Source organism: Adiantum capillus-veneris, chromosome 28, assembly GCF_014529385.1.
Source record: "Adiantum capillus-veneris isolate H3 chromosome 28, ASM1452938v2, whole genome shotgun sequence".
NCBI lineage: Eukaryota > Viridiplantae > Streptophyta > Polypodiopsida > Polypodiales > Pteridaceae > Adiantum > Adiantum capillus-veneris.
Window position 1 is genome coordinate 117,346,859 of NC_140958.1, and position 24,787 is coordinate 117,371,645.

A 24,787-nucleotide genomic window follows, 5' to 3' on the forward strand; every position below is an offset into this window, starting at 1 on the left:
ATTATGTCGGACCCATTTCACCTCCTGCATATAAGACTCATGCACAATACATCATTGTGGCTACAGACTATCTAACAAAGTGGGTCGAAGCAAAGGCAACTCAAAAAGCAGATGCCAGGACCACGGCACAATTTTTGTATGAATACGTCTTTGTACGATATGGATTGCCAATAGAAATTGTGAGTGATCGAGGCACACATTTTATAAATGAAGTGATAAAGATCCTTCTAGATGAATTCATGGTAATCCATAGGAAATCAGCCCCGTATCATCCACAAGCAAACGGACAAGCTGAAGCAACAAACAAAACCATATGTACGGTCCTCACGAAGATTGTATCTGAGTCGAGAACTGACTGGGACCAAAAGTTACATTCAACATTATGGGCATATAGGGTGGCGTATAAAACATCCATAGGAACGACCCCATATAACATGGTTTTTGGGCTAAATGCTATCTTGCCAATAGAATTCTTGATTTCAACCTTAAGGGTGGCTAAGGACCTAGAGTGGACAGGGCACGAGCTTTCTGATAGAATAGATGACCTGGAAAAGCTAGACGAGCTTCGCCTAAAAGCAGTAGCTTCTATCTACGCTCAAAAAAGACGACAAAAGGAATTTTTTGATAAGCATGTGCGGACTAAAGAGTTTAAAGTTGGGGACTATGTCCTAGTTTACACTCTGAAACAGCATGCTAAGAAGCTTAAAAAGCGAGGGATGGGTCCTCTGGTTATTAAAGATCTATCACCAAGTGGAGCCGTCAAGCTTGCTACATTAGACGGAGAAGAAATGCCCAATTGGATTAGTGGATGCAGAGTGAAAAAGTATCTGTTGCCGCTAACACAAGACATGCTTCTCAAAATACATCAAGAAAAGCTGCGTGTCCAGAAAAAGAAAATGATTGTGGAGGAAGCACAAGCCGAGGCGAAGGAAAGAATGGAGAAAAGAAGACTACTGCGTCAGAAACAGCGCCATGAAGGAGCAATACGAATAAACGCAGTCAGTATAACAGAAATGGATAAGGACAAAGAAGAACCCATCATTGAATGCAAAGTAGGAACCAACCAAATCAAAGCCAGAGCACTATTGGATTCAGGAGCTCAAGCTAACCTACTTTCACTCAGTTTGTATAGACAATTGACAAATGACACGAAATTACAAACTGCCAAGCAAGAGTTAAAAAGTTACTCTGAGAACTCAATCAAAACTGTCGGATGCACAGTTTTACATATACAGATTAACCAGTATGTGTATCCTCATATGTTTTACGTGGTTGAAGACCAAGCTACACAACATCCATTATTGCTAGGACAACCATGGCAGAAGCAATATAATGCAATGATTGACTGGAGTTCTAATTCAGTGCTTATCAAATACGAAGGTGAAAGTCAATCAGTTAAGTTCACCAAAGGAGAAGAGCCAACTCCAAAGGACGAATCCAAAGACAAAGATAAACAACAACCAGAGAAAAAGAAGAAGCAATGGCAACCAAAAGTTTCTATACGACCGGATTACTCTTCGACGAGGAATTCTCAACAGTGGATAAGGAAGACAAGCAATAATATAACAGCTCAACCTTGGAAAAAAACGGAGTCAAAGTTGGTATGGAGACCAAAAAAGGCTGTGCCAGAGAACACAAAGGTGGAAAACAGAGTCTTCAATACCAGACAACAGAGTGATTCCAGACAATCAAGGACAGTGAAACAGAGCTGGATTCCAAAGAAGTTCATGACGGCACAAAGCTATAGCAAGCAAATTTGGATCCCAAAGATTTGTAAACAGGAATTCCCTTCAGTACAAGCCACGGAAACTCCTAGGTATTTCAAGGCGAGGAAATCAACACACAGAACAAAGCAGGTTTGGGTCGCAAAGAGTTTGTGGCAAGCACAAGCAAAGCGGAAGCAGATTTGGATTGTGAAAAAAGACAACAAGGTAACGAAGAATCCATCTACTGATTCTACTACCAAATTTCCAAAACCAACCCAAAACCCGACCACCAATCAATCAATCAAACAAAGAGCAGCTTTATTGGAAAGACTGTTGTATCATCGCTCTACAATTGCATTGGGAACTTATGACCAAAACAACTACAATGCTTCACCCACAGACACTTCATAGTCATCCGGGAGGACTCAGACTATGAGGGGGGGAGGTATACAGGAGCTACAAAGCAGCTACAAGCGGAAAAAACAAAGAAAAACAAAAATTATATTACAAGGGCAGTGTCTTACATGATTTTGCAATTTTTTATGTTTGATTGCGGATATTGATAATATTTATGCCCTTATATACCTTGTTTTGCAACAAGAAGAGATCAAATGATGAATTTGGGTCTCTAGATGTGTAAATATCACTAAATAAAAGTGTTTTTGGAGCTAAAAAGTGAAAAAAAGTGGTAATCCAAGTTCAGAAATCACAAAGAAGTGTATATTCATATACACAGGGTTACCAGCTATTTATCGTGTATGTTTGGAATTTTTTGGCTTCAATTTTCTATTTTCCTTTATTTTTTATGATTTTCTTAATAAAAGTAAAAGAAAAATAAAAAAGCAGGTGAAATGAGATCGGAAAAAAGAAAAGAATAGACGGTGATGATCCTAATGACAAGGGCAACCCATGGTAAAAATGGGGTACAATTCTGAAAAAGTTGCGGAAAGCCCGAAATGACAGAATTTTGGCAAAGTGGACAGATTTCTCAGAAACAGGTCAAACGGAGTCCAAATTGAGAAATTTCAAATCCTAAAGTGCATTTCACGACGAGATAGGAGCACATGTCAAATTTGGTAACAAGTGATCCGGGAAGCCCGAAGTTAAGTATTTTTCACTTCACTATCAAGCTCATTTCCACTATTACCTTCTTGGAGAGAGCAAAGAGCACACAGGAGCATCCGACCTTCTACCGCCTTCTACGACTGCTACGAGAGCTCAGAGGACACCAGACATGAGAGGTAGACTCGTTGCCATAAGCTTTTGATGCTTATCGTTAACTTTTGTCGCGAAAACTCACCAAAACCAAGAAACAAGAGCAGACGGGGAATGGGGAAGAACGCTAGGTAGGGGCACAACCGCCTAACCAAACCTTGCAAGAACTTAGAGGTGGGTTACCCTAGTATAGGAGATGAGTTTCTAACACTCAAAGCTCGAGAAAGAACGACTGAAAAAACCCTAGGTCAACAGAGCCTGCAAGAGGCAAACAGAAAAAAGTTGTCGGAACGACACAAAACTTCTCAGGAAGCTTAACAACATCGAGGGCAATGCAACCATGGAGTATCTCCGGGTTTGGATCACCAAAAGTAGGTCGGAACAACCGATTCGGCTGCGGACACACAAAGCGTCATTTTGGCATAACGGCTAAAATTGACGACCAAATGACATGAAACTTCACAAGCAGCTTCAAATATACATGGATGACTTATGTTTGCAAGCAAAACCCAAAAGAAAGCTGATTCACTTACCGATGGTGAAAAAGACGCTTTCGGGCAACCAAATGGAGAAAGATGGAGAACGGGGAGCCAAAGTCAAGTTCAACCAAATAGGTGGCTTCACAACATATCCAATGAGCTGGAAATGCAACTCTCGAGAAGAAAAGTTGAAGAAATTCAACTCCAAGGCAAAAAGACGACTTCGGAGACTGAAATGCCTATAAGGGGGCTTTTTAGCTAAACTGATGACTTTTTAAGTTGAAAACTAGTTAGCAGGGCTTAGGGCACTAGCACAAAGCATTCTTTGCACAAAAAAACCAACATTTCAAGAAAAGACATCATACGCGTATGATGTCTCACAGCATGATTTTCACATCCATTTCAACATTTGAGTGCATAGCCTCATTCCACATGTTAATCACATCCTATGAACCAAGTATCATGAGAATTGGAGTTAGAAAACCCAAGGAAAACCAAAAAGACGCAAAGTAGGCCATAAAATTGATTTTTGGTCCTAATTTTGTCAAAATAACTCCAAACTCATTGAAACTTTGTAGGATTGTTGATTAACACATCTACAAGCTATCTGGAACCAAAAAGCACCATTTTGACACAAAGACATCATACGCGTATGATGTCTATTTGCACTTACAGAGCAAAAAATGCTCATTTGTCATCATACATCCATTATATATATCTAATACATGCTACATATGAAGTTTGGAACCATTTGGTCAGGTGGATCACCCCATTAGCCCAATTAAGAGAAAATCCTTCATACAAAGCCTATTTTTGTCCCAAATCCAACATATTCAAGTCCAAACCAAGATTTGAGTATAAACAGTCCTTCACTAGCACATGGAGAGTCCACAGAACCAATCCCATGAAAAATTGATGAAAAAGACATCATACGCGTATGATGTCTCCAGAGCCATTTTTAGTCCAAATTCTATCCAAACTTGATAAATCCACTGAATAAGCCTATCTAAAGCCAAAACCAAGCTTATAGAGAAAATTGGTCCAAAAATGCACTAAAAGACATCATACGCGTATGATGTCTCACTATGTGATTTTGGCACCTCAGGGCTTCAACCACCAAACAGAAGTGATCTACATGCCATTTGAAGGTGAACCACCAAGTTTTATCCAATTTGGATCATAAAATCCATTTCCCTTTCAAAATTTTGCCAAGAGCCTGAACTGGACTGAACTGGCCAAAACTTGACCAAATGGGATCCAAACTCAAATCCAAGCATATGATACTCATGTATACACTATCAGCTACAAGCACAACCAATATGAAGTCATTCTGACACAAAAGACATCATACGCGTATGATGTCTCAAGCATGTTTTTGAGCCCAGTTTGCATATTTTTTCACCTACATTGCATCCTTAGGCCCTGAATAGCTCATGTTTCAATTTTCAAGTCATTTGAATAGTTAAAAGCTTCATTTCGGCTTTCAGTACTAAAAAGACGCTAACTTTTGTAATTGGAGTTACAGGATCCATGGATTCCGCTAAGTCATCGGCAACTAAGAGAAAAAGACCAACCATCAAGGATGCTCTTGCAAAAGCAGAACCTTTTGATATTCCAACAGAAACCCTCAAGCCAACCAAGACTTGGGTGGAGGAAGCAGTACTAGAAAAAGAGGGAATAAAGATCTACCAGGGGACTTTCAGAGATCCTCAAGGGCAATCGGTCGATGTACCTATGATCCCACGAGAATTAGTGGATTATAGCAGATCAGAGAACATCAGCAGATACCTGGAAAAGGCTGACTTACACAGGTTCTTCACCTCGAGACCATCAGGTGTAGACACAAGAAGAGTGTATGAGTTGGCAACATCCATTCAGAAGGATGGGAAAGCCACGTTGATAGCCATGGATGGAGAAACAGTCGAAGTACAGATCACTCCACAGCTCATTGCAGATGCATTGAAGCTGCACAACAAAGGGAGTTCTGTCAGAGAAAGAAGGGAGGCCATAGAGGTCTATGGATCAAAGAAACAAAATACAACCTATGGAGATATGGCAGATCAACGAGCGGCAACCCTTTGCCGATTATACAACCAGTTTCTCCATGTGTGCAGTAAAAGACCGCAGAAGTATACTACACCACCCCATGCCATTGCGACAACCATCACATGGGCACTGAAGAGCAACATGCCAAAAGAGGTGAATTATGCTCAATACATCCACGAGCAAGTAATCGCCATGCACAACCAGAAGCCAAAGTACATAGGAGGAGGAGAAATCCTAACAAGAATAGCTTATGAAGCTATTGGAGCGAGGGATCAAGGACCACGGGTTCCCTCCCAGAATGAGTGGCTTAGAGAAGCCGATGAAGAGAAAAAACAGCAAGAAGTATCCAAGAGGGCGTCCACAAGAGCACGCCGAAAACTAGAAATAGTTTCAGAACCTGAAGAAGCTGTGGACGAGCCGCTCAAGAAGAAAGCGAAGAAGAAGGCTGATCCCAAGCAAACCAAAAGTCAAAAAGCCGCAAGAATGGAAAGGCTGGTGGAGCAGTTTAGAGCGGAAAGAGCTCTAAAGGGGGACTTTGAAGAAATGTGGGTGCCAGACCCCACTAAAGTCGGAACCAGCTCAGCCAGGCCACATGTTGATCAATATGATCAATATATTAGAGCTTACGAGGAGTCGGAGGCCATACTGGAGCAGCAACCTGTCGAGCCTTATACTGAAGAGGAAGTACAGCTTTTAAAATCTGAGCTGAAAAAGGACGACAAGGAGAAGAAGGAAGTAGATGAGTCTACTGAACTTCGAGAGAAAGACGGGCAAGCAAACAAAGGGAAAGCCAAGATGACTGAGGACAATCAGCCCTCCTTTACTGATGTACCAAGCCCGAAGAAGACGGAAATTATTGTGGAGGAGACCACAATAGAAATAGAAACAGAAGTTATGGAAAAGCCGGAGGCCGGGACCAAGGAAAAGGAGATAGATCCAGTTCAGCAAAAGAAAGATGATTATGAGGATCTGGTAGCGATCGGATACAGTAAAGAAGAGGCCCTGGAGGCAGTTTATGGGATATCCCTACGAAAACAAGATGATCGGGAAGGGACGAAGGAAAAGACAAAGGGTACAATGGAGAGTGAAGAGAAAATGGACGAACAGAACATACTAGAAGAGCCGAAGCCATTGGAGGTGGTGGCAGAAAGAGCTGTCAAGTTGACAGATGAAGATGAAAAAGACATGCACATGGTGCATGAACTGCTCAGCAAGATTAAAGAAAGATCCAGAGCAAAGGAAGTAGCAATTGAGACAGCAAAACAAAAGGAAGCAGAGCTGCAGAAGAAGTTAGAGAATGCTATGACTGAATCTGAAAGTCATAAATCATCACTCTACGACGCAGAAAACGAGAGAGACGGCTTGATACTCCAACTAGTCGAAGCTTCAAGAGAGGTAACAAGTTCACAGGAAGCAAAGGAGCGAATAGAAGATGAGCTGGAGGCAGCCAAGGATGAGCTCATTGAGCTAAGGGAAAGAGTCGAACTTCAAGAAAGGACAATCACGAGACTCAGGACCACCCCTAGAGCTAGCAGAGCAGGAACAGAACAAGAGAGAGCCCTCGTACCAGCTCTGGAAGATCAGGTCAGAAGTTTGCAAAGAGAGCTAAGGTTAGAGCAAGTGCAAAGATTGCACATGGCGGAGGGATCATTGGCTGCAGAGGAGAGGCTCACATCAGAAAACCAAGCACTAAGGACAGAAAATGAGGCCCTCCGCAAACAGCTCCAAGACCTCCAAGAGCAACAAAGAAGAGAAACAGAGACACCACAAGAAGAAGCAGGGGGAGCAGCCATAGAGCTACCAGAAACTGGAGAGGCAACCACAATTGAAGATCCAGCCCCAGTTCAATAAGTGGCCTTGACTTCAGGAATCTCTGAAGAAGAAGAACAAAGGCTCCAAGACCAAATAGAAAAGTCAACAGAGGAAAGTGCCAAGGCGGAAATGGAATGGGAAAGGAGACTCCTCATCTCCATTAGACTTCAAGGTTTAGACACAAAAGTGATCCATGAAGAGTGGATGCAACCCAGCCTGCCTTTCCCTCTGATGAAATTTGAAGTGATAAAGACGAAAAAGAGAATAGAGGAGGAGCAGTATGTCGCTCTTTACGAAGGCGACATCACAAAGGATGAACAATCAAAGAAGATTGTAGATTCTCAACCTAGATGGAGGAAAGGTTGGCTGAACAAATACCCAGCCTACCTCATCCACTTGGTAGAGGCTCCAAAGGAGATTCGGGAGGATGCAACCTTCTGCCCGGTGCCAAGAGTCAAAAGCTGGAAAGAGCATGGCAGGATTGCAGAAAAGAAGCCAAATTGGCTTAATTACCCAAGGATGCCAGGACCAAAGGTAGGAGAGAGAATAGGTAAAGCCTACATGGTGAAAACCCTAACGGGCACCATCAAACTCTTTACTGGCTCTCTTGACCTTTCGTGTCAGATGCTAAAGAAAATCTACAGGACTCTCTTAGCATGCATTGAAGTGTTCGCGCCAGATAAAGCCACGACCTCGAGTCTACTATCGATGGCCGACACAGTGACGGATATGATGTATGATCTTTCATTGCAGCCATCACCAAAGGTGTTACATCTCTTATACCAAAGAATTATGTTTTTGCCTAGCTTCCACATGCAAACATTCGAAGAAGCTTTCTACACCGGCTTTTTCACTCACGAAAGCAAAATATTCGGCCCAACCTTGACCATCGGCAACCTACGCTACGAATCACATTTGCAGATGCTCAAGACGACAGGACTCTAGTGACCAAGCCTAAAAGTCATGTCAGGGACGACATGAACGCGGAGGGGGGGAGTGTTGAGCCAGCAGAGGAAGTGTTGAGCCAGCAGAGGATCACACCCACATTTTTGCTCACACCCATCATTTTGTAACCATTGATTGTAATAAATGTCTTTCCGACATTAATTTTGATTTGAGCCATTCATTAAGTAACGGGACTCAATTGAGTTTCCAGCTTGTCATCCCGAAGTAATTTCACCTGTTGATGTAAATAATTAGAGATGTTCTCACCTCCAAGGCTGAGGTATATAAGCCAAATTTTTGTAACCTAAAGGAGGATTCAATTAATCAAAGTGAGTTTTTTGAGCGCCGTGACTGTGTCTGAGAGAGAGAGAGAGAGAGAGAGAGAGAGAGAGAGAGAGAGAGAGAGAGAGAGAGAGAGAGAGAGAGAGAGAGAGAGAGAGAGAGAGAGAGAGAGTCTTATCTTCTTGTTACGCGAGCTACGCGACCGCCATTGGAGAAGCGACACCGCCATTGTGTTAGCAACGGTGAGAGCTACGCACAGATACCAAGAGTGCGCGCTATCGGCTTCTACGTGTGGTAAGTTCGTACGAGCTTCGGTGTGAGTTTTCTTCCAACTCGTGTGTCGGAATAGAGCGTGCAGCATATCTATAGAACCACAACGAGTAGAGCTACACATTAGTACCATCGGGGTCAAGTTTCGGTCACCTGTATTTTTCGGCCTGTTATCATACGCGTTTACCGCACGGAGTGGTTATAGGTTGATTTTGCAGTTCAAGTCTTTAGGGTGTTGTTCTTACCTAGTGTATAGACTTCCCCTTGAGTTTGAGATCGATTCAATGATTCTAGATCCTGTTTCGTACAGCATTCGTTCGTAGTACGGATTTCAGTCACTTGCGTATTTTAGAACTTAGATTTGATTTCCTTAGTAGTGATTGTCATTAGAAGGTCGAGTAGGTGATTTGACACCCACCTAGTTGTTTCCATGCGCCTGCGGGTCAAGCTCCGTCCTCGTCTGACAAATTCTGTTGTTGGTTGAGTTCTCGCTATTTAGCTTCCGCTAGCGGCGTAACCGACTTAACAGTGCGCCTACACGTGCTCTCTCGCTCTATCTCGTGCTCTATCTCTCTCTATTCGTGTTGGGCTTGATTATGTGCGTGTGCGACGATTCAAGTATGCCGATTTATCGTTTATGGTTTGTATTGTGCTATTTTGATTATTTTGGCAGGGCCATCACGCCTCCGTCTGTAGCAGCTGATGTTATGGAATTGATATGTTATTATTTATTGCAGCTGACAAGTGGAAAAGGCTTGACCAAGATAGGCTATTGCAAGAGGATATTACATTTTATAAATATTTATTCAAGTGCTCTTTTATGAGCTTTGGCCATTTATGACCGGCCGGCCAGTTTGTAACCAATTTGACCATTCAAGAAATCTATATAACAAATACGTGCAAGAGGGAAATGGTCACTCTTGCACAGGGGGAGATTGCACCCAGTGCTCGTGTCTATTCTTCTCTCCTCTCCTCTCTTCTCTCTCGCGTGCCGGCACACTCCATTCTAGGAGGTGCGTTTGCACGCGCCCTATTGCTCTCTCTCGCACTGTGTCTCCTTCTGTTCGTGTATCTCGCGATTATGCATCTATGTGGTTGCCAGGTATGTCCATTAGTCTGTTTTATGGTTTGTAGTATGCTATTTTGGATATTTTGCAGGGAACTCCAGGTCTCCGGCTGTAGCAGTGGTATCAGAGCTTGTGCTACGCTCCAAGATTAAGGATTTCGACAAGCATCAGCTAAGTATTTTGTTCTCTCATGCTTGTTAATGTTGTTAGTTGATTCAGCTTGCAGTAATTTGTGTTGATTGTATAACAGTTAGTCACCTTTGAGATTAAAGAGAATTTCCTCTTTATTGTTATGATGTAGTAATTACTAGTGAAATTATGATAATTAAACATCGTAATTAAAGAGATTAAACTTAATGAAACTACTCAAAATAAGAAGAGACTAGCATACGACCTTAGATAGGATATTACAAAAGAATAAAGAAATAGAGCGGAGTAGTCAGATGTTATCAAATTAATAGAGACTCCGAGGAATTATTTATTGTCGTAGGATGAGATATTGGTAATTAGAGTACTATAGAGAGGAGATCAATCTTAAGCGAGTTTATGAGGCTTAGCCTAATATTAGGGTTTCATGGAAGAGTTATTGTTGATACTTGGAACGAAGATGCCGAGAAAGCTTAATTTCTTGCAAAATAGCAATATGAGAGTGGAAGAAAAAAAAAAAGAAGAAGAAGAGAGAAAACGAGGCCACTGCATGTGGGCGTGCATTGGCACAAGCCCACGAGCGAGATGGTGTGCAGGCCCTAGTAGAGGAAGATCACGCTCCATGTCGCAGTCGTAGTGAACCCAGCAATAAATTATGCTAAAGTATGCCGGACAGGCGAGCTAGCGCTATTTTTTTATTTTTTTGACTCTATCTCTCTCTCTAGCACGCACCGTCCAATCTCTATCCCTCTCTCTCTCTCGTTCCAACAATAGCAGTCATATGATTCTCTCTACTGTAGCAAACCTTTCTCTCTCCCTCATCTGTGGCTACCTGCGCATGCGCTACTCATGACTACCTTTTTGATTCTCTCTCTCTCTCAGTTCCCAGCCCCCCCCCCCCCCCCTCTTGAGGCGATGCAGCCATTAAAACCCCGATCTCCCTCTCTTTCTTTGGTCCAGTGCCGGCCACATGATGCACTCTCTCTCTCATTCAGCTCAACCACCCCACCCCGTGCAGCAACATCGCCAGAATCCTATGCCACAAGCTCTGAACTGTAGACCAATCATACTCTCTTCTCTCGCTCTCTCAGCAACATGCAATCCACCAACTACAGTCTTCCAATTATCGTTGTCGATACCCCCCCCCCCCCCCCCCTCCAGTTGCTTATGCGACTGTAGTAGTAGTCTTGCGCTGCCACCATACACACACAGAGGTCGCCGTTACTCTCTGCAGCTCTACTCTCTCTCTCTCTCTCTTACCATGTCCAAAAACCAACCAGTAGCGGCCAGAATTTATCCCTCTCTTACGTCGGCCGCCAACCAACCCTACCCCTCTCACTATCTCTCCCTCGTCGAATATACCAGCTACCAACTATCACCCGATGGCGCCTATCATAGCCGCAAATTTACTGGTCTTGCATGGCCCTTTTGAGAGCTGCACCAAGGAAAGCGCCCACACCAATCAACATGGCGGCAACTGCGCCGTTCTTTTATCGTCGTGATATTTTCTTAACTGAAGAGACTCCCCACCTAATCCCGTGCTCTTTTCTACACCTTCACCTTCCCTTTCCCTTGCTGCATGTGCCGCCCTCAGCCTTCGATCAAGTCCTAGCTCGAAGGCTCACGTAGAAGCCACCTCACACACACACATGCGTTCACATGCAGCCATCCACCTCTCGTCTTCAACAACACCACCCCACTTCTCACCCCGTGGGTGCACTTTCCTGATGCGTTTGATTCGATTCCATCCCCTACAAGTCTCAATCCAGTAGCCTCTCGTGCTCTATCTCCTTGGCCTACAGCTAGCACTCGTACACATGCGATGTAAATTAACTGTCAACTATACTATATCTCTCTCTCACGCTCTGCAACGATTACATGCCCCAACGCTCACCAGCAACCAATCTTCGGCGACGCTCGGACAAATGGCGGTGGTTCTTTGTCAACCTTGTCCTCGTGATTCCGAACACTCAAGTGAACTTCCACCTATTGCACACGCCTACAGTAGTAACCATTGCCAAAGCTCTTCCATGCCAACCATTCACAACGCTCTTGCAACGACTGTCATTGACGAAGCTCTTTGGTACCACACTCTGCGGACCGGGTATCCGCCGACCTTGTGACACGACCCTTTAGTCGGTGGCAACCCATGGATTCTCAACCTTCCGCCACCCCCTCCAACCTTGCTTCATCTCACCATGACCCTCTCATCACCGACACTACTCTGTCTCTACAGGAACAACTCACTCTACTGCGATGCGACTACGACCGCTTGGAACACCGCTTTCGCCGGCTATGTCTTCGACTTCTGGACGTGCAAAATTCTGTTCGCACACTCCAAGCCATTTTAACCGACCTCACCGAAAACCTCCTCGATCGCCCATCCACCAACAAATCCACCACACTCCGTGTGGACACTCTCTAGCTCAAACCAAATTTTTTTTATTTTTTTTTAAAAATTTGTTCGATCAATCTCCTATTTGTAGCCTCCCTTTTACATGATATACAAGATGTATGCTTGTGATATCATGACTTTACACTAGTCCATGCCCTTTACCACAATTTACAATATGAAGAGGACTTCTTCATTTATTCAAACAAAAATAAAAATCAACAATTTATTACTTTCATCTAACTTTCTAATCGATTCAAGGCTAATCATAATAAGTGATTGTAAGTCATCAGTGTAATTTTGTCTCTAAAATTGCATTATACAATCAAATCGGAAATGGTTCCTATATTTTTGTGACTCTAGTGGATCTAAGCTATTAAAAGTAATACTGTAGAGGTTTTCTTCCTACTCAGTTGTCATCCTCTCCATATCCAGTCTATAAACTAATAAGGTGGAATATGCTTTTATTTTATGGCCAATTATTCACACAAAATTAACACATTTTGAATTTGTTAACTATACTTTGGTGTCGGTTTGCTAGTTACAGCTATCTCCTACTTGTACCTCTCTCCCCACGCACACACTAGTACATATTTTCAGATGCAGTACATCATCCAGAGTCTAATGATTTACAGAAAGCATACAGGTGAGTTCTCTCCGCGTTTTTCAATTTTTGGTTTTGAAAAATCTTCTCAAAAACACAAGTACTTATACACTGCTAGCACTCTCTCAAATTCTATGATACCCATATCTACTAATACAATTCCACAAAGAACAACAACGTTACATAAATTCAACACATCTGGCTTGCTTATCAGCTTGATTACCATTTATTTTTGAAAGAAGTCATAACTCTTTTAATTACCTGCATTCTTTAACATTGTGCCAATACTTGTATTAAATGAATTGCTATTGTGATCATTACACATTGAGATATGCAGCTAATCACATGAGCCGAGGTGCTTTCCGTTAAATACCAATTTTTCGGTACTTTGTTACTCAACCTTACTCCAATGTGGTGTGAAACAAGTAGTACATTTTTTATGTTTTTATGCCCTATCTAGTCCATTGGTCACATGCACACAGATCCACCAATTTAGGCAGTGTGTAAATGCTCATCTTGGTGTAGATTCACCGATTTAGGCAACACCAGTTATCTGTGCAGATCCGCCGATTTAGGTAGCACACTGACAAATTATAGATCTATTCACAATGGTAAATGCAGATCCGCCGATATAGGCAACATTAGTGCAGATTCGCCAATTTAGGCAACACGCCTTATTGGTGTAGACTCGCCGGTTGAGGCAACACCGATCACAAAATCATGCTGCAGTGGCTGGCCACCACTGTAACCGGTATGATTTTGTTACCCGGGTACATCATGAAAGTGATTTGGATTTAGTCTTATATTGTGGAATTGGAATTGGAGTGGAATTTGATACCAGATGATTCTTTTATAACGGCAGTGTTTATGTGATGAGACTTGACATTATGAGATTGATGATGAGTGTGAACAATGATATCCTGATTCATCAGGGTATGACATATACTGCTTATTCTAGTGGTATGGGACACTAGAATAGGTAGTATGTGGATGACGGCAGGCATAAACTAATGCTGTTTAGTTTCATATATTATGTGATGTTTTCAACACAACATACTAATCACTGTTTTTGACAAGTATTGTTTGCAGATTTTTATCTTCGCAACTGAGGACAGTTTCTTTTCAACGGAGAGGTATGTTATGGAATTGATATTTTATGATTTATTGCAGCTGACAGGTGGAAAAGGCTTGGGCAAGCTAGGCCTACGCATTTGAAAATCTATTTCATGTACATTTTATTATTCAAGTTCTCATTATGAGCTTCGGCCATTTATGTCCGGCCGGCCAGTTTGTACTCAATTTGACCATTTAAGAAATCTATAAATGAAATACGTGCAAGAGGGAAATGGTCACTCTTGCACGGGGGGAGATTGCACCCAGTGTCTGTGTACTTCTTCTCTCCTCTCCCCTCTTCTCTCTTCTCTCTCGTCGGGCTGGCGTAGCACTTTGTTCTAGGAGGTGCGCCTACGTACACGTGCTCTCTCGCTCTATCTCGCACTCTATCTCTCTCTGTTCGTGTTGGGCTTGATTATGTACGTGTACGACGATTCAGGTATGCCGATTTATCGTTTATGGTTTGTATTGTGCTATTTTGAGTATTTTGGCAGGGCCATCGCGCCTCCGTCTGTAGCAGCTGATGTTATGGAATTGATATGTTATTATTTATTGCAGCTGACAGGTGGAAAAGGCTTGACCAAGATAGGCTATTGCAAGAGGATATTACATTTTATAAATATTTATTCAAGTGCTCTTTTATGAGCTTTGGCCATTTATGACCGGCCGGCCAGTTTGTAACCAATTTGACCATTCAAGAAATCTATATAACAAATACATGCAAGAGGGAAATGGTCACTCTTGCACGGGGGGAGATTGCACCCAATGCTCGTGTCTATTCTTCTCTCCTCTCCTCTCTTCTCTCTCGCGTGCCGGCGCAGCACTCCATTCTAGGAGGTGCGTCTGCACGCGCCCTATTGCTCTCTCTCACACTGTGTCTCCTTCTGTTCGTGTATCTCGCGATTATGCATCTATGTGGTTGCCAGGTATGTTCATTAGTCTTTTTTATGGCTTGTAGTATGCTATTTTGGATATTTTGCAGGGAACTCCACGTCTCCGACTGTAGCAAGTTGAGTAACATTTGCATTTAAAGCTTTAAAATTTTCATCCATGACTGACATGCGGGTATGAAGTGCACAAAATTCTTGAATATCAACAATTCATAAGTGTCATCACCTGCCGTAGCATTGCGGGTACTCTCCTTGAGAGGATCCGACTGCGAGCCATCATGGGCAGGATCAGGTGTACTTTGCTCAAAATCAAAGGTCATATTGATATCTGAATCCATGGAGACATAGTGCGGTGCAAGGAATAGTCAGAAAATACCTAAGATTGAGAGCACTTGCAAATTGTAATTAGCCTTGCTAATTCCGTCAAAATTGATAGTGTCCCAGTGGAAATCGATCCGAAAATATCCGCCGTATAAGGAATTCCTTAATTCCTTGGTAGCCAAGTCAATTATGCTTGCAACCGTTGATTGATTTTGGAGTATAATGGTACTTTGAACTCCCGTCGAAATGCTTTGATTAAATTTTCAAATTTATGCCGGTAATACGCAGAGAATTGGTGTGTCGAAGTTTTTGCCGGCCGTGTCGAGATGCCGTGCCTTGCCGAGCCTTGCCGAATCTGCACACGAGGGAGAGGGGGTACCCCGCTGTGGTACCGTCCCTTGTTCTTGGAAAAAAAGGTTTTGCCACTAACCCCCAAGGGATTGGGTGGCCTTGCAATGTGTAAAGGCAAAAGCTCAGCGGCTATGGCCGCTTACAGTAGTGTCCGAGGGAGGAGATGAGGCCATGGCGGTTACTGTGTTACGCAAGGGACTTCGGCCCTGGGTCGAGAAACACTCCCCCGCCCGACGCGATGCCGTAGAGCCCGCAAGGGTTGGGTTTGGTGCAGGTCCCGGCTCAGCGGATCCTCCTTGCAAGGGGGGCTGCCCACAGATTTTCATCTTGTCGTCCTCCTCACAAGAGAGGTGCTCCACTGTTCCTTGACCCCGACATGCAACTTGCTCATGCAAGTTTGTGTGGCTCCCCTTCTCCATGGTTGTGCCTTTTCCAAAAAAGAACCAAGCTCTTGATACCAATGTTAGACAAGGGGAACTAGAACCTAGGAGTCCACCACCCAACCACCCACTATATAGCATGGCTCCTGGCCCTTTCCCCTAGTTGGACTCCCTTTCCACACTGCCTAGCCCGGCCTTGCCCTTCTCTAGTCCGGCCTTGCCGGTGTCGTGACACTTCCCATAAGCAAAATATTGAAACCAGGTCTTACTTTTCCAATATTTTCTCTCCTCTCCCCCATGAGAAATAAAGACATCACTACCGTTAAAGATAAGATTGCTCAAGTAAGGAAAAGGATAGTGCCAAATCATGTGTCTAAAGTGTTGGACTTACCCATCTTAGAAGAGGAATTAAGAGAAACTATTGGAAATTTGAAACTTGGTAAAGTCCTAGGATCAATGGATGAATTTTACTGTTTATATCAAGGTTTTTTGACACCTTACTTAATCCTAGTCTGGCAAGAATCCCTGGCTATTGGCGTCCTTTCCCCTTCTATAAATGATGGAGTAGTTAAGTTAATACATAAGAAAGTCTCAAATTATGCTCTATCGAATTTGATGCCGATCACATGTTGGACTTCTATTTACAAGATGTTCTCCCTATCCTTAAATAGAAGACTCTGCCTGTTGGGGTATAGGCGCCTGTGCCTTGCCCGACCGCCCAGAGTCTGGGCGCCCAGTGACATGTATACCTTATACATAGCATAAGTGTATAGGGGGCTGCTCACTCTTTGAGTCTCCCCACCCATATATGTGTGTCGTGTGTCTCCTTCTCTCTCTCACTCTCCGTCTATGGTGCTCTCCAATCCCCTTCAATTGGTATTAGAGCGACAAGTGTGAGAGCGTAGATGGACGGCTTCGCGATGAACTCGTCGGCTATGGTGGAGAGGTCACAGATCTGAGCAAAGAAATAGAGGAGCTTGTGGACATCCATACAGAGGCTTGCAGGAGATCTCTCAGGAGCTTCCTAGTGCTCACAGACCAGTCCACAGTTCCTCTACAGATCAGCCTAATGTGTACAACATCTTTCCTCTTCTCGGCAAGCTTTGCAACGGCTACATCGGCCGACAGGTTGGAGCTTGGAGCTTCCATAGACATGGAATCATTGTGAGATTGATACATTCAGCTCACACATCGAGGTGGGAAGTGAGTTTGAGCCTTTCTATGAGCTCAAAGAACCACAGAAGAAAGTCGTTCAGTTTTTTGTTGTTTGACAACAGTCTACTGTTTTGCTCATAACTTGAGCTACAAAGCTCCGATTCCAAAACTTTATGGTTCAAAACAGAGCTGGCTTCAAGCTCTACGACTTTGTAGAAGGAATCATTTTCTGATTCGGAGTGCAGGTGGGTCTGAAATTAAAAACACAGAGACTGTTTTTCAGGATAGTTTTGGGCTCTGTTGGTTTCTTTGCTGCAGGCAGCTTACACGTGCACACTACAGGTAGTAGACACATATGAGGTGTTACAAGATCGGATTTTACTCCCAGGTACAGGTTGAGTCTAGTACTCCCACATGTGTTGCCAGTTGCAGTTGAGTGGTTCTTCTGCAGTGTTGTGGCTTGCATACATGGTCATTGAGCGGGTAATGCTCTATGTATGCATATGTGGTGAGCAATAGATCTTGTGAGCAAGTGCAGAGGTTGGCTGTGGATGACATGTATGGTCACTTGTGGTACTCTTTGTGAGCATTTGTTGGACACAGGTTTGCAAAGCTTATGCATGTATGTTGAGTGTAGTCTGATGCGCATTGATTGCTCATTTGTATTGAGCTTGCAGGACAATGGTTATTTTGTGTTGCTAGCCATTGTGCGTTGAAACTCTGGGGAAATTTTCCCAGTAGTTTTATGCGCATCATTTATGAAATCTAGGTAGAGATTGCGGGTTGCACTCAGCATTTGCGTACGGTGTTCTCTGCAGGCGGGAGATTTGTGCGTGTGTATGCATCAATACCGCACAGTGTGGGCTTGTGATTAGCTCACGGTTTGACATGCGTACAGTTATCTTGGCACACTCACAGGAGTGAATATTGTGATGTATGCTTGTGTGGCTACGAGCTAGGTAGCCGGATTCGAGCACTAATGGCTTGAGGTTTTTCAGCAGGTTTCAGCTACAAGTTTACAAGTTTACAGGCAGGCTTGAGGGCTTATTTGGGCGCTGAATTTTCAGCCATTGTTTCCTCTTTGTAGGTGTCCATGTATGGCTCAGTTGTAGGATCTAGGACACGTTTGTGACTTGTTTATGTAGCTGTTTAAGAACTGAATTTTCGGGATGTTTTGGGGCTGATTTGCAGCCATATTTTACAGCCATACAGGAGCTTGGTTTACTCTATAGGAGCCTCGTATACTTGGCATTTGGGATTTGCATCATTGCCATTTGTGGAGCACACTGTGGTTACACTACTGCGAGAGATTTTATGCGTGGATTCGCATGAGCATTGTAGGTGTTGGTGAGCTCTTTTTTTTGAGAGCATTTTCTCGTTGCAAGTTGCTTCTTTTGGATCACTTGAGTGCATTTCATTTCTACCGTACCTAGAGTAGAGTTACAGCTCTTGGTTATTTTTGACATTCACTTATAGTAGTCAATATGTGTGAGACTTTCGAGTCTAGGACAATGACTCATGAGAGACGGCGTTCTCGTTCGTGTCGACACTTGAGATGTTGGCATTGTGGTCACACAGGGCACATTAGACGACGATGCTTTCGTTGTATGAGACAGCACAAGAGACAGGCTAGTCTCAGGATGCAGTAGATGCTATAGGCTCCGTTCACTTGATAGTTGCAGGATCAGATACAGAGTATGAGTACCCTAGTGACAGTGAGGTCACATTTGCTTCCTGTATTACTCCTGATTTTTTGACGTCTGAGGATAGTGCACTTCTTTTGCAGTGGGTGCTAGACAGGGACGCTACTTTTCATGTCACTTCGTATTGTGACTGGTTCAGTAGCTATTCTAGCAGAGTGCATGGTAGTGTGAGATTGGCAGATGGGTCACTGCATGAGATTGCTGGTTCAGGAGATGTGAGACTGTCATTACCGAGCGGTGCATCGTACGTGCTTAGAGATGTGTGTCATGTGCCAGATTTGACGATGAGTTTGATCTCCGTTGGTCAGATTAAGGATAGTGGATGTCGGGTATCGCTGCTTCAGCGATCGTTGCATTTGGGTTCGCTAGTGATTGCGAGAGGTGCTAGAGTTGGCACATGGTACCCATTGCACGTAGTACTGGTGCGAGATGGTTGAGTCTCAATCTTGTTACAGCCATACAGAGAGCGAGAGACCCGGACAGTATCTTTTGCTCATGGGTTGCAGGGTGCTTTGCATGGAGTGCAGAGTAGTGATCTCATTGTGCACACAGTTGGGGCACGACTTGAGTAGTCACACAGAGAGGTGATAGAGTCAGACATGCATGCTTTGCTAGTGACTGAGCAAAGCAGAGAGTCAGCTGTGCGAGATACTTCTATGCAGGATAGACAGGTAGAGCGGTCTTGCTCTAGTGAGTCACAACAGGAGGAAGTTGTGCAAGAGTTTATGCATAAGGAGTCATAACATGAGAGCTCTAGTGAGTCACAGCAGATTGAGTGGTCATGTTTGCAGTGGATGATTGCAGAGGAGGCTGAGATGTCAGCGATTATGCAGTCATTCCTTTCTATGCTCGACAGTGAGCATGGGGATATAGTTGTGCAGGATATGTCTTCCAGCAGACACCTAGAGCAGCTGGTTTTCTCTGAGGTTGCACAACAGGTTGATGCGTCTTTTACAGACAGTCAGGAGATGCATGTGGTTGACATGCCTTGTCAGTCAGAGATGCCTATTGCCAGGGATATATATGTTGATGCATGCTCCGTAGAGCTAGCAGGGCCCGCTAGCATTGCATCAGCATTCGGTGGTCTCATGTATGAGATGCTAATCTTGAGACCGGATATCGCAGCTACAGTGGGAGCATTTGCAGTTGGGGTTGTCACTCGTTTGTTGACTGATGATGGCATAGTGCACAAGGGAGATATGCAGGTATTGCGTACATACTTGCAGTGCGTGTGCGGTATATCTAGTGGTGTATGGACTTACACGGGAGCAGGATAGCCGGATGCACACGATCACAGCCAGCCAGTGGGCATCAGTTGAGAGCGATTTTCTCTCGCCTTTTGTAGTCTTTAGACTAGGTTCCCTTGCTTAAAGGCACAATCGCCTTTAAGTGGGAGGTTGTTGGGGTATCGGCGCCTGTGCCTTGCCCGGCCGCCCAGAGTCTGGGCGCCCACTGACTTGTATACCTTATACATAGCATAAGTGTATAGGGGGCTGCTCACTCTTTGAGTCTCCCACCCATATCTGTGTGTCGTGTGTCTCCTTCTCTCTCTCACTCTCCATCTATGGTGCTCTCCGATCCCCTTCACTGCCCCCTTATGGATCAATTTATCTTGAAAGAATAAAAGGGCTTTATAAAGGGAAATTTTATTCTTGATGCAATAATCTCAATATGGGAAGGAATATAATATGCAGAGGAAATTGAGCAGGATTTTATCTTCTTCAAAATCGATTTTGACAAGGCTTTGACAAGATAGAATAGGAATTTATTTTGTAAAATTTATACGACATGGGGTTGGGCAAGTTTTTAATCAAATTTATTCACATTCTACTTGGTAATGCATTTTCCCGAATCTCTATTAATGGCACTCTTAGGAGTTGTAGAGAAGTTTTGCGTAGCTGATATATTAGGCTTACCATCATCTGAACTGTCAAGTCGGAAACATGCCCCTAGCCTTGTCTATAGGTCTATCAGGAGGGCTCAGAGTGTCAGCATTCTGAAGAGGGCGCTTAATTGTGCCATGTTGAGGTGCAACCACATCTTTTAAATCTACAATGGGTGTTTGAGAAGTGGAAGCCTTATGCTTAGGGTCAGCCTCCCCATCAGCATGTGAAGGGTCAAAAACATCATCCAAAAGTGCCCCTAACCTATTGACATACTTATTGGCATTGTTCCTCGATGGGGCTCTATTTCTATAGCTACCCCTCCTATAAACTTTTTGGAAGCCTTGATTGCTCTCTTTTACCTTGTTAGCCTTCTCTGCATCCTTCTACACCTTGATGGATAGCTCAAGGCAATCCTTAATCAAGTGACATTGTCTGAGATAATGAAAACAAGCATTAGGCAGGTTTTTGTAAACAAATTTTTGTACATGCAAAACTTGTCCCAACTAGTCTTTGAGTTGTATGGTTTCCTTGAGAGGAGCATCAATATCAACTTTTATAAGCAATTTAGGATCCCACTTAGGGGGGACGGTTATGGAGCAAGCTCAACGGAGCGAGCTTTAGAGCGAGATTTTTTTTTTTCCATCCCCCCATCACTACCTCCCATTGCTGCCCCTTAGCACCCATCACCACCACCATCCTAGCCCGCCACTGGTGGTTAGTGGTGCTAGATCACTACCACCATGTGTTGCCCCTACTCCTACCACCGCTGCCCATTGCCGCCCCTCCCTCCAGTGGAGTAGCCAAGGACCTCCTCTCTCTCACATACACTATCTCTTTATCTTCTTGACTCTCCCTCTCTATATATCTTTCTCTCTCTCTCTCTCTCTCTCTCTCTCTCTCTCTCTCTCTCTCTCTCTCTCTCTCTCTCTCTCTCTCTCAATAGTTCATTACGATGTTAAAACTGTCTTCTTCTTGTCTCTCTCTCTCTCTCTCTAAAAAAAAACAAGGCATTAGCAATTTCGCTAGTGACTTCGAGTTTTTTTAAAATGAGAGAGAGAGAGAGAGAGAGAGAGAGAGAGAGAGAGAGAGAGAGAGAGGAATAGGTGTTATAGAGTGATAAGGAAAGAGAGAGGAAGAAGGGAGTGGGAGAAGAGGAGGACCTTGAGGAAGGGAGGGTGTTTGCTAAAGGAGGATATGGAGGGCAGTTAGAGGATTAGATGGAGAGAGGAGGTGGAGGAGAGGGAGGATGTTGAAGGAGGAGGCAGAGGAGGAAGAGCAAGGGAAGAGGAAGACGCACAAGGGCAGCGAGAGGAGGTAGGGAGGGCGGTCCTCAAAAAAATAAAAGAGCTCTCTCCGTTGAACTCACTCGAAAACCTAACTCCCACTTAGGGTTGATACCATTAGTGGGTTTCTGGCCCAACGCTTTTCCTATCTGGACACCAATCTGCTTAAGAGAAGGAAAGTACTCAATTGGGTAGTCTAGAAAGTCTACCCACATAGGAACCTTGGAAGGTTTTTTTCCCTTTGGATCAAAGCCCTTATGCCATTTAAACACAGACATGGGAGTGTTCCTAATAAGCCATTGACCTCTACCTATTAGTGGTCAGTAACTGCCCTAGTCATCATAGAAAAAACTCGTACTAGTTGTTAAGAAAATATTGCACTTGAGTTGGGAAAAGATTTCTGGACACCCACGCTTGAGAGATCCATTGCTTTAGAACTTTAAGAGGATGCATGATTCCATGATAGAGCCCAATGACTACTCTTTCCTACAAATGCTTGAACCAGTTATTCAGTTCAGCAATCCCAATTATGATTTCCCCTTCACTAGAGCCCTGATTCTGAGATTTTTCATTTCTAACGTCATCATGACAGTCATCAGAGTTATGAATATTGTCAACTTTATTGTCTGCTTCAATTGATGAAGATTTATGATTACCCTGGACATTATCACTTACAATTTGAACTTGGGGGTTCCCTTGATTAACATAAGGAGCTTGAGGAGGGTTATAAATGTTATGACAAACATTTGAAATCAAAGAAAATTGTCCGTTAAGCAGAGAGGGATTATGATTTACATGGCTAGGTCTTTGCAGCGAAAATGGGTGAACTATTGCATTATATCGTTGACCAGTTGGGCGGGGCGACAGAGAGTTAAACAGATCATGTTAAAAGTGATGTTGCATAGCATGAGAAGGGTTTGAAATGGGTTTAGTTTGAAATGCATGAGCATATGACAGGGGCCCTTGAGCTTCAAGCCTGAATGAAGGGATAGACCCTCTTAGTATCAAGTTACGAGCGGGGCAGGAGGCTTCCCCCTTTGGTGACGTCGCAAACGAGAAAAGAACATTGTGTGGATTAGGTACCTATGTCCCTCGCTACGGACAAGACCATTGACATGTGCGTCATGTAAAGCACCCCCCCCCCCCCCCCCCCCCTCCCCCTTGGGACTCAACACCAAATATAGAGAAAAACCAGGGGGGAAAGGAGTCAGTCGGACTCAACACCAAACAGAGAGAAAAACCAGAAGAGGCGAGAAAGGGGAAAGGGGCGAGGAGAGGTAACTTTGCATGCCTCGGTAGCAAAACCCGTACAAAGCTCAGCTCAATCTCTCGCATCGTGTGGGTCTCGATTACAACAGGTACATGGAAACCCCCGCAGCTAATTATTCTTGTATCTAATTGACTTACAAAAATAGAATCAATTAGTGTGTGTGTTTATCTAAGGCTGGGTTGAGACAGCTTGCCCAAGGTCACAAACTCTCAGAGTCAGTTCTGTGTGGCGAAAGGTAGTTGGGGCGGCTGATTACCCCCGGACATACAAGAGGCTGTCCACCTTATCGATGCCGAGCGCTTGAACATGCAACACAGTTGAGTGGAAAAGCTAAAACAACGGCAAATCCCTCAAGGGTCCGTTGTAACTGTAATTGAATTGCAGCCAGGCCCCATTGAAGCAAGTGCAATCTTCAATAACCAAGAGATTTTGTTATTGAGGCTGCAAATATCTGGATGTCTTATTCATGGTGCCTTTCAACCTTGATGAGAGAGTCAAAATGAAAACGGCAGGCAGCCTCTTTTGAGGATATTTTATTTATACTCTCTCTCTCTCTCTCTCTCTCTCTCTCTCTGCTGTCGCCTTTCTACGACGACTACTTTTGAAAATAGCAACACCAGTGACCATATCATAGGGGGGCAGCGTCGGCATCCCCCTTCGTGGCTTGACAAGCTTTTGACGCAAGCTGGGCAGAGCTTGTAGTACGATGGGCCGAGCAGGAAAGAAACGGCAGCCGAAAAACAATTTAGAGTATATCTATACTTTTGAACGCATGTAAGCCACAAGGGATCCGTGGCGCAATGGTAGCGCGTCTGACTCCAGATCAGAAGGTTGCGTGTTCGATTCACGTCGGGTTCAATCTCGAAATCGGTCCTGGTTAATTTATCTTTTATTTTTTGCACGTGGCTATCCCCGAATCTTTTATTTTTGCACGTGGCTCTGAGCTAATAATGTGTGTGTGCAATGAAAAGATATGTGCCTTAGAAGTAGTTTGTGCCACTCAAATTTCAAAATTTCCGTGTTGCTCAATAGAAGATGGTAGGTATTGTGGGCACATAAGATGAAATCGTTCATCATTTTTAGACACAGATTAGATGCCTCTATTTGTAAGCTATTTGGTGAATAGTTTTGTCTAAAACACTATAAGATTGAAACATCCGTTGTCATAAAGCTTGTTTCATTAGTGCATGGCAAGACGGGTGCTCTAATATCTTTGGAAATATGCCTTGGCAGTGTCATTTTGGCACAATCTCTCTCTCTCTCTCTCTCTCTCTCTCTCTCTCTCTCTCTCTTTATGAAGTAGTGTCCAACCTTGGCACACCCTATGGAAGTGCTAATATTAGGGCCTTTTCTCATCCCAAGTTTAGGCATGAACTTGCAAATGTGGAGGCCAAGGGGAGTTGATAGCCTTTTAGGTTTAGGATCGAGGGCTTAAGGGAGCCACTTGGAGGCCACAACCGTGGAGATGCA

General features: G+C 43.8%; 1 non-coding gene across 1 annotated transcript; it reads left to right on the forward strand.

Moving 5' to 3' along the window:
* The first annotated feature begins 24,103 nt into the window (after positions 1-24,103).
* Positions 24,104-24,175, forward strand: TRNAW-CCA (transfer RNA tryptophan (anticodon CCA)). The gene has a single exon. It is a non-coding gene; the product is annotated as a tRNA-Trp (tRNA).
* Positions 24,176-24,787: the final 612 nt, after the last annotated feature.